Below are 15,000 nucleotides of genomic sequence, written 5' to 3' on the forward strand. Positions count from 1 at the left end.
TAAACATAACCACGGTGTTTAACAAAAGAAATAATGCAAGATGAAGTTTTAAAATGATTACATGTGTTTTATTTAATAAAATAATAACATCAAACAATGTAAATAAAATGTCGGTTTTGTTCTCGAAAAAGAAATAAAAAAAGATGAAGTTAAATATTGAATTCTTGTGGAGACCAAGAAACAAGTAAGCAGTGTTTCGGCACATTATCATATACATCCGAGATCAATATAAATTTAAAATCAAACCAAAATCTTATTAGTATTGTTCAGTGTTTTACATTTAAAATTATCAATTAAAAATTTTTAAGTATAAATAAAACCACATTTAATCATTCTCTCTCTCTCTCTTTCTCTCTCTCACTCACTCACTCTCTCTCTCTCTCTCTCCCTCTCTCTCTCTCTCTCTCCCGACAGCTAATTGGATTGCTATTTTTCATATTACTTTTATCATTCGCTATACAGGGTCGAGCCTTCCTGCCTATCTCCCTACTACTTTCTTTTCTATTTTTTTTTTTTTTTACATCTGTCCGCCTGGGCTGACTACTGTGTCTAGTTTCTTTTTATTTTTACCCTCGCTGATATTTTTTTATTTTTTTAATGGCTGGGGCTTGCTCAATATCCATATAGTAGTTAAGGATGTCTTGGGCAGCAACACCACCACCAACAATAACAAAACTACAAAAACCGTACTTTATTTTTTCTCGGGGTAAGGGAGGTGCACGCTTCTACCGGGCAACGCCGGTTAGCGAATACTGCTAGTTCATTTATAAAGTATATAACAAAATAAATCGTATGTATTTTAAAACCTTAATATTTTCAATACTTTTATTGGCATCGAAATAATGAAATCGCCCATTCGTCTATCAAATCGATTGATTGACTGCTCTACTCGGAATCACACCACGGTGTACCGGGATGAAGCTAAACATGCCACTCTGCAGTGATGTTATAGGCTTACACTATACGCAATAAATAAATAAATAAATAAATTATGAATACATTCTACTCGCATATTCGGCATTGTTAAAGTAAATACTGAACATTAATACTTTTTTATTACATTTTCACCCCAAACAAGGCACGTTGCCACTTTGATGTAGGTGGCTACCATCAGGGACATAATCTACAGGGGTACTATGTAGGGAATTATCCGCTTGAACTTCTGCATGTCAGTATAGTTGGGGAAGCAGGGACCCGGAAGGGAATTTCAAAGTCTAGCGGTTCTGGGGAATAAACTACTGGAATAGAAGGCACTCTTAAATATAGGGATCTCTACTGTGAAGGGGCGGGATTTAGCTGCTAGTCGGGTTTGTCGGGGGTATTTACGTCGATGCTGAAGTTCGTTGCACAATCCGGGTATTTAATAAGTGTTCCATTATAGCGGATCCATATGTGTTGTTTACAGCGTCGGTAGGTAGGAATGGATTCCGTAGCTTTTTTCTTTGTTAGCACTGTTATCACTGCTTAGAGTGCTTCCAAGATATTTGAAGTTTTCAGCAACTTTTAGCACCTTGCCGTTGATTGTTATTATAAGATCTTGCAGGTTGTTGTTATCTGGTGAGGGCTGATACATCACTTCTGTCTTCCCTATGTTATTTGTAGGACTATCTTCCCGGCTGTTTGAGAGAAGGTACCAACTATCCTTTGCATCTGAGTTTGATTGTGAGCTACCAGAGCAGTAGTCCTGTTATCAGCTCCTTCCTTGTCTTGGTCTTGTCCTTCAGTCTTGCAACGTTGAACAGTTTCCCATCAGAGCGTGTGTGGATGAAGACACCTTCTTCGATGCTTTGATGGAGCAGCATATGAACGGCTGTCAGAAATAGGGTGAACAGTGTTGGGACCAGCACGCACCCTTGTTTGGTGCCGTGGTTTACTTCCAAAGGTTCACTTTCTAGATTCTCTACGACAACTCTCCGTTTTGTTCCTTCGTGAAATTGTTTGATAATTTCCACAAAGTGATCAGGGCATCCAAATACTTTAAGGACCTTCCACAGCATTTTTCAGTCAACCATATCAAATGCTTTACAGAAGTCTACAAAGACCATGTAGAGCTCCCGGTACTGTTCAATAGACTTTTCTTGAATCTGCCGTAAGCTGAAGATCATATCTATTGTAGATCTTTCATGCCCGAATCTACACTGTGATTCGGTTAGGACCCTTTCCTCCAGTCTAGCTAGCCGTGCTGCGCCACTTTAGCCATTATTTATCCAGCAATGGTCAGTAAGGATATACCTCAGTAATTGCTGCTGCCTTTGTGATCACCTTTGTTTTTGTAGATTGGGATGATCATGACATCTTTGAATTCTTGTGGCAGCGTTTCTTGTTGCCAGCATTTTGCTATTAGTTGGTAAAGTTTTCTCATGAATTGTTCTCCGCCGAACTTGTATATTTTAGCTGGTATGCCGTCAATTCTTGGAGATTGTTTATTTTTATTTTATCAATTGCTTCTCTTACTTCCCCAAAAGTTGGTGTATCATTCAGGTCCATCTGCTAGGGGAAGACTATTATGTGGCTCAAGATCTCCTCATCCGTATTGGATTCTAGATTCAGTAGGGTGTCGAAGTACTCTTGCCATCTTTGAATTATCTGATAGGGCCATACACTTCCTTCAGTGATCTGAAGAAACTTGAAGAATTGTTTTCCTCAGCTTACTTCTGCATATCTTCAGCCTTTTTCAGACAGCAGGTGTTTTCTATTTCTCTAAGTTTTTTTTTCTGGACTTCTGCCCTCACTTGTTTCAGCTTCTCTAGTTTGCTCCAGTAGGGTTGCTTAGCTTTAATGCTTGGTGTTTCTTTCATTTATTACATCTCTAATTTCTTGGTCATTCTCATTGAAACCGTCCGCATTCCGCTTTTTTGTGTAACCAAGTTTCTCTGCCGCAGGGGAGAATACAGACCTGCTTAGAAAGCCCCACATTTGTTCTGGTGAATCAGAATCATCAGTGATTTGTTCTTCTGTGATAATATATATATATATATATATATATATATATATATATTCCTGTCTGTTTGTGTGTGTGTGTGTTCACAATTCGATTTATATATACAAAAGATCCGTTGCATTACTCTACCATTTATTTCTATACATATTATGATTCTTTCAAAATATACAATGAAGAGGTTACCTCATTTGTATATTAAATTAAGGAAAATTGACTTTACTATATAGCAATATGTTAGTTAATGTTTCCAGCGAGAGAAGTGTTTTAAGTGTTCTATTTAAAATTGTTATTTAATTAACTTTAAATAACATTATATTGATAATATATTTAATTTTATTTATTTGGAATTATTATTTCCAACATCGACTTTTTAAAAACTGGTCTAGAGTTATTTCCCCCTGGAAACATCGAAGCATAAAAAAGGTTAAAACAAAATTTCCACTAAATAAACTAATTTGGTAATCTCAATAAGTTTCTGATGTAAAAAAAAAATAATTCCGTGTAGACAGAAAAATGTTTTCCTTTTTTCTTTTTTAAAATATTCAAACAAACAAAAAAACAGTTACAAATAAACTGAAAAGATTTCATGTGTTTTGTTTTTCTTTTCTTTTTTTTTTTTACTTTTCCGCCAATTAAAACTTAAACCACACTTTTAGAAACAACCACCCACAAGAAGCAAATCGAAAAATTTCTTTATTTACGAAGAAAAATCCAGTTAAAAAGTGCCTTTACAAAAAAAAAAAAAAAAAAAAAAACGCATGTCACGCACGTATTAATTTTGATAAACGTTATTTTTCAAGGTCACAAAATCGTAAGTTGTCATGGCCCAGTGGGTAAAATACTTAATTCAATCGCATTTCAGGTTCGAGCCTCCCGACGTCGTTAATTCTTATTTTATTTTTGCGGTCGCTCGAACATTAACTGCTATATTTTATTAAAACAAAGGTTGTTTTTATTTATTTACTCATTAATTTTTGAGGGAAGGAGTCTTTCCAGCGCATGGGAAACAAAAGTATTCAATATCCGAAGAATAGGTTCTACTCTTTTTATCCCTTCCGTCGAAATATCTGGTGGAAACGGTATCACGTACTCTGTTTTTTGTTGGGGGGGGGGGACGATTACATTTACATGTTTTTGTAATTGTTGTGGGAGTATCAACATTGCTCATGATGAAAATGATTAATATCCTTAGTATAGCAGGTTTGTTCCAAACGGAACCTTAGTTGACCCGAACAACGCCGTTTACCCATGCTATCTATCTATCTATCTATCAATCTATCTATTTATCTATAAAAGTGAACGTGTTTGTGTATCTGTCTGTCTGTGTATCTGTGTGTCTGTCTGTCTGTGTACATTTCCCTATGCAATAACTATGTCAATTTTAAGTCTACAGACTCGAAATTTGATATACAGTGTACTGAGATTTGGGGATATCTTTGTGATCGGTTTTCGGCCAGAAATTTGACGATTAAGATATCAAAGTTCAACGATTTGTCCTTTGAGAACTCTACCAGACTCCTCCGACAATTTTTGGGCGTAAACACTTGATATTTTAGATATAAGTTCCTTGGGCATCGATCTAACTTAATAACTTAATTTTAGCCCCAAATGATAAATGTTAAGGTGTTATAATAGTGTTCAAATTTTTTAAAAATTTACCTTTTTTTTTTTTGCTCAACATACACCTCCGAATACCTGGGCAACGCCGGGCACCCATACTAGTATATCCATAAAAGTGAACGTGCCTGTGTGTCTATGTGTCTGTTTGTCTGTGTGTGTACATTTTTCTACGCAATAACTCTCTCAATTTTAAGTCTACAGACTCGAAATTTGATATACAGGGTACTGAGTTTTAAAACAGTCTTTGTGATGGGGTTTCGGCCAGAAATTCGGCAGTTAAGGGGTCAAAGTTCAACGATTTGACTTTTGAGAACACTACCGAACTTCTCCGACAATTTTGGGTCTAAACACTTGAAATGTTAGATATAGGTTCCTTGGACATGGATCTAACTTAATTTAAAGAGGGGTTTTAATATTAATATCAGTACACACAAAAGAAAAGCGAATTTATTGTAGTATATATATATATATATATATATATATATATATATATATATATATATATATATATGTGTTGATTTTTTTCGTTTGTATTTTAACGATAATTAAATTCGGCATACTGCGTCTCCTAGGTGATCAAGAAAACCATTTTCTCCCTTAGATCCGAATTAATACTCCCAGCTTAGACATACATAAAATAGGTATTATTTATTTATCTTATTTACAAAACATTTATCCACGTACGCATGTTTCTCCACACCACGGCTCATTAGCGTAGATTGTTGTAGGTTATGAACCTTACACTACAGTGTCTACGATGGGATGCGCAAACTGATCGTCCATTTAAAAAGCGAGAAAAAAGCACATAATTTAAACTGAGGTTTCGTGGCGATCATAAACACTATGGTTGGAGGTTCGAACTCCAAAACCATCAGTTACACTAATGAGTCGTGGTATGATATAATACGTGTACGTAGATAATAGTTTTCGAAATAATATATATATATATATATATATATATATATATATATATATATATATATATATATGTATGTATATATGTATATATATATGTATGTATGTGTGTGTGTGTTTGTCTGGTCACGAATAAGCTCCTATATGGTAGACTATTATAGAAAACCGATCACATATAATGATAAAAGATGTATCGAGACACAGGAATGTCTATGCTTGATCTGGCAGAACGGTGGTTCATTAAAATTGTAGGGTGCGCGTTCGCGCCTGGTCCACAAAGTATGGAAATCAAAAAATGAAAAATGAAAATAAAAACGTTTACAAGTGTTTTTGATATAGATGTACATAATAATACTTTGATAAGTATTTTTTAACTTAAATAGGGATGGTATAATAAAATTGTGGGGTCTACGTTCGCGCTTGGCCTCCATAGAATGGAAATAGGCACACACTTTATTAAAAGACTTTTCATATTATCTACGTAAGTATACTTTTATAATTATGTTTCAGTTTAAAGAAATATGGTATAATAAAATTATGGGGTATTCGTTCGCACCTGACCTCCATAGAATGGAAGTACGTCACAAAGTTTAACAAGGTGTTTTAATATAGATCCACAGAATATTGTGATAAGTGTTTCAGTTTGAACAGGCATGGTATAATAAATTATGGGGTTTATCTACTTTATTTTTACTTTCATTATATTTGGCTTTGGTTTTGATACCCCCAAATTCGAAGCTATCTCTTTACAACCCTTCCTTTTCATAACCTACCATACTTTCATAAATGAGAGTCCATTTTCTGTAGGCTGTTTTTGAACCCAGTCAACGACGGGTACTTTTGGTAGTATATATATAACAAGAATTACAGTTAAGTTTACCAAAATGATCCAAGATGGCAAAACTAAAGTAAATTATAAATATTAAAGAATTAATATTTATAAAGTAATCTCAACCAGATGTAAAAGTTCGATAAAATTAAATAGGAGATAGAGCTTATAATAAGAGTGTTTCCCTTTTAAAATTAAATATATTTTAAACTTTTTTTCAATTTGTTTTTAACATGTTTTATTAACTACTTGTTCCTGTTCTTATATTCGTCCTCGCGCGAGAGAGCAGGACACAAAATGTTTTAAATAATAATGATAATAGAATAACAATAACAAAGACTTTCGCTGGCGAGGACTAGTATTGAGCATAACCAGTTATACAGTCCTTTTGAAATTTTAATCTCTATTTTTCTCGTTATCTACTGAATATTTTAAGTAAACCTATATGAAATATGTTCCTTATTAAATTGTTAAGATTTTCTATTCTGAGAGAAGTTTTAAAAAAATTGATCTAAAAAAGTTATTTTAAAGTTTTTGGTAAAAAAATACAGATTTTCTCATTATTCAGACATGTATGAAAAAGAGGGAGTTGCAAAAAAGAGTTGCGGCGTGAGGAGAATTACAAACAGAGAAAATATTCAGACATGTAATAATACAAAAAGGGGGTTGCAAAAGTGAGTTGTGGTGTGAGGAGAAATACAAAGTGAAATAGAGAGTAAGAGAGTTTTTATAAATACATGCAAAACCACATTCATTTTTTTAAAATCCAAATTAATAAATTAAATAAAATATAATCGTAAAAAGATACGATATATATATATATATATATATATATATACACTTGTGCCCGATATTATTCATACCCCTCGGATCTTTGAGATTTCTATAAGAATATTGCTCAAACCAGAAGGTAGACAATATTAAAGGGATTTCAAACAATAAATCAAGCATAAGCATTTAATTTAAACTCAACAAATAAATAAATTATGCAAGTTTGAAACATTATACAAAGAAAAACAATAATGGCACTAGTTCAAAATTATTCATACCTCTCTTACTAGTAGTCAATAGCATGCCCTTTATTCTTAATAACTGCCTGTAACCGTTTTGAATATTTATCAACAAGGTTTTTACAAGCATCAACACTGATTTTTGACCATTCTTCAATGCAGTAGTTCTCCAAATCCCTAAAATTTCTAGGTTTCCGCTTTTTAACCTCAGTTTTCAATATGTGCCAGAGATTTTCGATAGGGTTCAGGTCGGGACTCTGGCTAGGCCATTCCAAAACATTAATTTGATTATCCTCAAACCATTTCTTGACTATTTTGGCAGTATGTTTTGGATCATTATCCTGTTGAGGGACCCAGTTTGGTCCTAAATGGAGCTTCTCCCCATCCTGTCTAATGTTTTTCTGGAGTATCTCCAAATATTGCTCCTTCTTCATGGTTCCATCTATCTTGACCAAACTACCTGGACCACTAGCCGAAAAGGAGCCCCAAAACATTAGGCTACCACCATCATGTTTCACCGTGGGTATGCTGTTCTTTGGGTTGTAAGCTTCTCCTTTCTTCCTCCAAACGTAAGAAGCATCCATATGGCCAAACAATTCAATTTTTGTTTCGTCAGTCCACAAAATACTTTAGAAAACGGACTCTGGAGAATTCACATGGGTCCTAGCAAACGTTAGACGTGCTGCAAGGTGTTTTTTGGTGTGCAATGGAGTTCTTCTTGGTCTTCTTCCTTTCAGACCATTTTCATGCAGAGTCCTTTGCAATGTTTGCCTTGATATTTTTATGCCAGAAGTCTCCAGATTTTCTAAAATGTCCTTAGTAGTGGTGGTTGGATTTGCATTAACACTTCTTACAATATTCATGGTGGCTCTAGCAGACAGTTTCCTTTTCCTTCCTCTACCAATCAAGTTGTTTGTTGTGTGGTGGCTCTGGAATTTTTTGATGATGCTCTGTACTGTTGCTGTAGGGACCTCAAATTTCTTGGAAATTGACTTGTAACCTAAACCATCCTTATGTGAATTCACAATTTTAGTCCTAAGATCATTACTAAGCTCTTTTTTCTTCCCCATTCTAATAATTTTTATTCTTTTATTGGTTTTCAGTTGATATCATTTTAATTTCTGAAAAATGCAAAAAACGAAATGAAATTAATCAAAGGTTGTATAAAAGCATTCAAAATAAGAATCAAACAGGAAACAAACAGTCAGAAACTCGATTAATACTGAAAAAATAAGGGGGTATGATTATTTTTTAACATTGCAGATTTTATAAATAGTTGTATATTTCTTTTATTACAAGTATCCCGAGATTTTAAAATGACGAAAATGATCAGAAGATTTTTATTAAGAATATGTATCAATATGGACGTAAACAATAAATTCTTACAAAGTTACACCTAATAAACTCAATTTTCAAGGGGGGTATGAATAATATCGGGCACAAGTGTATATATATATATATATATATATATATATATATATATATATAGAGAGAGAGAGAGAGAGAGAGAGAAAGAGAGAGAGGGGGGGAGGGGGAGCGGGATCTATGAGTCTCGCTTCCTCTACAGTTTTGGTCTCTGCTATTGACGAACATTTGGTTAAAAACGCTGTATAAAATAGAATGGTTTGAGTAACTCGATAGAGGCAGATTCTAAAAAATTTAAATGATTTTTAGAATCTGCCTCTATCGCAATTTGTAAACCTTTTTTCTGCCAACAGAAGGAATTGTTAAAAGCGTTAAATCTCTTCGGTGAACTTTGACCCCCCTCCCCCTTGCGGTGCTGTTTTAATCGCTTTATACACGCTTTACTAAATTAGAATATTGGTTTTATATATATATATATATATATATATATATATATATATATATATATAAACAAATGATTAATAAAATAAACATATAATAAACACAAGATAAGTGGATAGTCCTTAATCCGCGGAGTTTCGAAGAAATACTCTCCTTCTCATCAGAGGGGAGGAATTAGCAAAATGCAGGATCGGATTTTGCATACAAAAGTATTTAATGAAACTACAAGTAAGTCACAGATCTTACTTGGTTAAAAAAAAAAACGGTGACCTCAACGTTTTTTGTTTTGTTTTTTTAAACACTTATCTTGTGTTTCCTTTTTAAAATTAAATATGTTTTTAACTCTTTTTCAAGATGTCTTTTAACATGTTTTATTAATCATTTGTTCATATTATAAGCTCTATTTCCTTTTCGGTTTTATTGAGCTTTTACATCTGGCTGAGTTTATTTTACTTGTAAATATTAACTCTTTAATGTTTATAATATATTTTAAGTTTATCATTTTGATTACCTTGGTAAACTTATTGAAATTTTTATTCTTATATATACGATATAATTGTCGCGTATAAAAGACGACATCATTCCATGTCCGCTTTTTTTTTTTTTTTTTGCAAACCATCTACTAGTTTGCCAGTTGTGTACGAATCCCAAGTAGCTTCTATCATATGTAAACGTGACACAATGGTCAATCTTGAGCGAGATCGGAGATGCGCCGCTGTACAACACCTGCTCTCTATCAATTGAAGAACGTGGCTAAAATAAGCCTTTATATAAAGAGATTAGTTTATTTTGGATGGATGTTCTTTGCATTATTTCAAAGTTATTATAAATTGCAGATAGACGGTGTTGGATTTCGTTGTATTGATCGGTAGTGACACTGTGCTTATTTTAGTTTTTTAGTTCCTGCATTTCAGAATTGCGGTGTTTTATAACTTCTTGGGAAATAGTAATTTGTCACTTAATAAATATAATAATAATAATAATAATAATAATAATAATAATAATAATAATAGGTTTAGAGTAAAAGTAAATTTTGTGCGGCTGTATCGTGCAATTTGAATATTGTCTATTTAGGCAGCATTGTTTCATTCGGGCAAGTATTGTTAAATAAGATTGCTTTTTTTTTCTAATCATCTATTTTATTATTGATAGAAGGGACATGGGCCTATATCGTGATGATGGGCTGATAATAGTGAAGAATGCTACAAGTGTTAAATGTGATCAGATTAGGAGAGCAATCCATAGGGACATGAAAAATTTTGGCCTAAAAGTAGAAGTTAATGCTAACTTAAAACAGGTTGATTTCCTTGACGTTACTTTAGATCTGGATTTGAATGCTTATAAACCATATATGAAGGATAATGCTAATCCTATTTATATACACCCGCAGTCTAACCATCCACCATCCATTATTAAACATATACCGTTATCTATTGAAAGTAGAATAAGTAACAATTCATCTAATGAAGTAACTTTCAATGATTGCAAAGCTATTTATAATACAGCACTACAAAATAGTGGATATAAGGGCATAGAGATAAAATATAAAGTAAATAACACTAGCACAAATGGATCTAGAAATCGTGGTAGGAAAATTATTTGGTTCACACACCCCTTTTACATTATGTTGAAAACAAAACTTGGTGCAAAATTTTTACAACTTATTAATAAGCATTTCCCACCAAATAATATATTACATAAAATATTTAATAAAAATACATTAAAATTAAGTTATAGCTGTAGTGATAATTTGGAAAGGATTATAAAAAAGCATAATGGAAGAATTTTAAAGACGACTAATAGAGAAGCGGAGAATACTAGTGCAAACACTGCGGTGAATAAATGTAACTGTAAAAACCTGAGGAATGCCCAATAAAAAATGAATGTCTGACCTCATCGGTGGTATACCAAGCAAGGATATTCCCGGTGGAGAACCCAAGGGACGAAAGATTCTACATAGGGAGTACCCAAATGACTTTCAAAAATAGATTCTATGGACATACACGCTCGATGAATAATCAAACATATGAAAAGGACACTTCCTTATCGTTATATTACTGGAAATTAGTTAGAGAAAATAAAACACCTAGTATAGAATGGAATATTATTAGAAGGGCCCATACTTGCCACTCATTGACTCACCATGTCTATTATGCTTATCAGAAAAACTTGAGATAACTAGGTTTAAAGACCGAGAAAAATTATTGAATATTAAACAAGAAACTGCTATATCCTGCAAACATTTCAGAATACACGCACTTACGGAACTCTAAATTAGGATAATGGAACTGCTATAAGTACAACTAACCCCCATCAAATAACCCCCCCACAAAGAGGATAAGTGAGGTCGCAACTATAATCATACCCATATGGGTTACGTAAGTCACTTAATATTCTACTTCATCGAGCAGTTATGGTATTACTAGCCGAAATAAGTACCTGTATGAAGGTATATTTGAACTAAATGAGTAATAGATCGTTTTGAGTGAAGCTCGTAATAATGTATGCATATGGATATTTTTGGGTGTGTGCATGTATGGATATATGATCTTTATATACCCGGGTAGGAAAAATAATTTATTAATATAAAAAAAAAAAAAAAAATGAAGAAATAAATAAATGAAAGAAAGTAAGGAATGAAGGGTGAATGGAAGAGAAGGGAATAAGGGTATTAGAGTGAATAAGCAAAGATGAAGGTAAGTACTGCAATATATAAGCTTATATACTCGATTTGTATAACCTAAATACTCTGATTTCTGTCATATGTTATTATATATTATTATTGTATCGTTATACATCTTATGTATATCTGCCTTACCATCGTAAGAATCTTTGTTAAATATGAGGATAACCCTATGAACTTCATGCTGAATTCAATATAAATTTTTACGTAGTGTCAATTTTTACGGTAAAAACCTACAACTTAGGAAAGTGTAACAAGCGGATGGGGCCATGAAACATAACTAGACGTGTGGAATTTGATAGAAAAAGTGAATTTATATAGTAAGTGTATTCATGTCTGTTTCTACTTTAGATGTATCATTTGGTGGCACGGTACATGTATACATGTATATATATATATATATATATATATATATATATATATATATATATATATATGTCTATATTTGTGTGACTTTGGATATATGAGTGTATTTTACGTATGCATGTATGTTTGTATGTTTATATATATATATATATCTGTATCTATATATCTGTGTGTATGTTTGTATGTGGATGTGTCTCTGTGTCTATTGTATGTAGATGTATGTATACACACGTATATTTCTGAACTATTAGAATAGGCTGCCTCGTATAGAATCGTTGTAACAATATAGATTACAAAAATGTATGGATGTCCGAATGTTGTTTATATATATGTTATATATGTATGTATGTGTGGGTATGTATATGTATGTCTGTTGTGTGTGTGTTTATATGTATGTATGTGTATATGTATATATATATATGTATATATTTATGTATGTATATATGTGTGTGTTTGTGTATATATATGTATATATATATATATATATATATATATATATATATATATATATATATATATATGTACACCTGTCTGTAGTCGGGTAGCATAATATTACATATACGAAGAAGTTACCACGCTACATAAGTAAAGAAAAATACTATTATTTGTCTCTGTATGTCTGTAATGTGTGTGTGTATATATGCACGGGTGTAGATAAATGTAGACATTTATAAGTGTATTGATACACGCATATAGGTACATGTGGGGTTTAGATAACTTTCGGGTTTATATTTATTCACATTTTGTTGGTTTATTTGTTTTAATTTAATTTTATTTTTATTCTTATTTATTTATTTTTTATTTTTTATTATATATTTTTTTTATTTTTTTTATTTATTTATTTATTTATGTATTTTATTTTTATTTATTTATTTTTTTATTTACCTTAATGTAACTTTTACTTTATCTTCTACGTAGTTTCAGAATCATTGTCTAGTTTCAGTAAATAAAACAAAGAGCGTTCAGCATGGATTCCCTTTTGAATATATGGATTAATGTGTGTATGTGTGTGTTGGCAGTGTCTGTGTATGGCTGTGTTATGTGTGTGTTGCGTGTATGTGTGGGTGGAGGTAGATTAAAAAGGCACCGGTCAGTACTTGGTTGACCATAGCTAAGGTTATTAACTTACAGACTCTAAGACAAGAAAACTAAACTCTCAAGTACCCTATGCCATAAAAAGCCAAAAGTTAGGTTAGATGGGGGAAGGGGAAAAGAAAAAAGACGTTTATCATCTTCAAAGACCTCACTCATCCTTTTACCGTTTTTGTTTTTTTGTTTTTTTTTGACTCCCACCCAGGTTGTATTTTTAACTTGATAAACGAAATAGAAAAATGTATTTGGTGGAAATGTCACTTTTGAAGGTAATTCTTGGCCTGAAGACGTAATCCCCCAACGTGGGTGATTACAGAAACATGTATGCACATATGTAGCCATTAATGTTTGTATAAATAAAATTAATATACCTGCTCTGTTCACTCATTGAGCACTATTTTGGTAGACACATGTTGTTTCATTGGATGTACTTCTAGGAAACTAAACTCTACTGGCTATATATATATATATATATATATATATATATATATATATATATATATATATATATATAACATGATACGCTTTAATTGTTCAAGAATATAAAAGCATCCGGATTTTAAACAAAACGATAATCACAACTGCCTGAAGACGACTGTCGAAAAGTCGAAAGTATTTGCAAAAAAAAAAAAAAAAAGTGAAGCATCCATGGTTCCCCGTGAGTGCAAAGTGAGCGAGGCATAAAAAAATGACTAAGGTCAGCATTTGCCTTCCTCCATCCATTTAGCCCCAAAAGTCCCCGGGGGACGACAGATCCTAGTAAAAATGAACAAACGGTGAAGTTTAAGGCCTTAACATATATAAATTTTAGTTCTGCACCATGCAAATCAAAGAAATGACTAAGTCCATTATTTGCGCCCCCAAAGTTCCGAAGACCTTCACAGAAAATTTTGGAAAAATATGATAAAATAGTCCCAAAAATGGAGTGTGTTTATTATCCCTAAAAGAGCCCTTGGGGCACACCCAAGAGTCAAGTATAGACACACAAAATTATATAGAAATCGGTTAGTTACAACTTTTCAGAAAGTTTTATAAAAATCCAAGGTATCAGTTTTTGTTTTTTTTTAATAAGCACAAAATGTCAGTTTTAGCCCTGTTAACTGGGAAGGCACCCCTAGGGGGCAACCGGAATTTCCCGGAAAATCCGTTCTGTTACATTTTTACTCATACATGTTTAATGTTTGTGCAAAATTTCAAAAGATTTCAAGGGGTAGTTATTGAGAAAAGTGCGGACAGACGAACGAATGAACTGACAAGAATGAACTAAAAGATCCACCCTCCTTTTGTCGAGCGACACCCCCCCCAAAAAAAAAAACAGATGGCCTAAGACGTCTATGGAACTTCCTTACACAGATTCAACCGAGAAATAAGTAAGAAATTAGAAAAATAAAAATAAAAACTCGAAGAAAGCTTATTAAACAAGAACACTCCGTTCTATTTAACACTCCTTGTCTGACACACACACACATAAATACCAGCGATGGTTGACGTTATATTGTTTTCAAAAAAGAAAAACCGAATGATTTATAAAATGGTTATCAACGTTTTCTCCCTATTGCAGGGACATCTTCAGGATATTAAAAAGAAAAATGCAGAAGAAGAAAACGATCATAGACGATACGTAAGTGAAAAGGAAACAGTGTTAGAATCCTACCCATATCGGGAAGGAAACTATAAATGTGTGTATGGGAAGGTCGGGTTCTTCAATGTCTATATATATATATATATATATATATAT

Source organism: Euprymna scolopes, chromosome 14 (assembly GCF_053919585.1).
Source record: "Euprymna scolopes isolate OS-2025 chromosome 14, ASM5391958v1, whole genome shotgun sequence".
In the NCBI taxonomy this organism is placed as follows: domain Eukaryota; kingdom Metazoa; phylum Mollusca; class Cephalopoda; order Sepiida; family Sepiolidae; genus Euprymna; species Euprymna scolopes.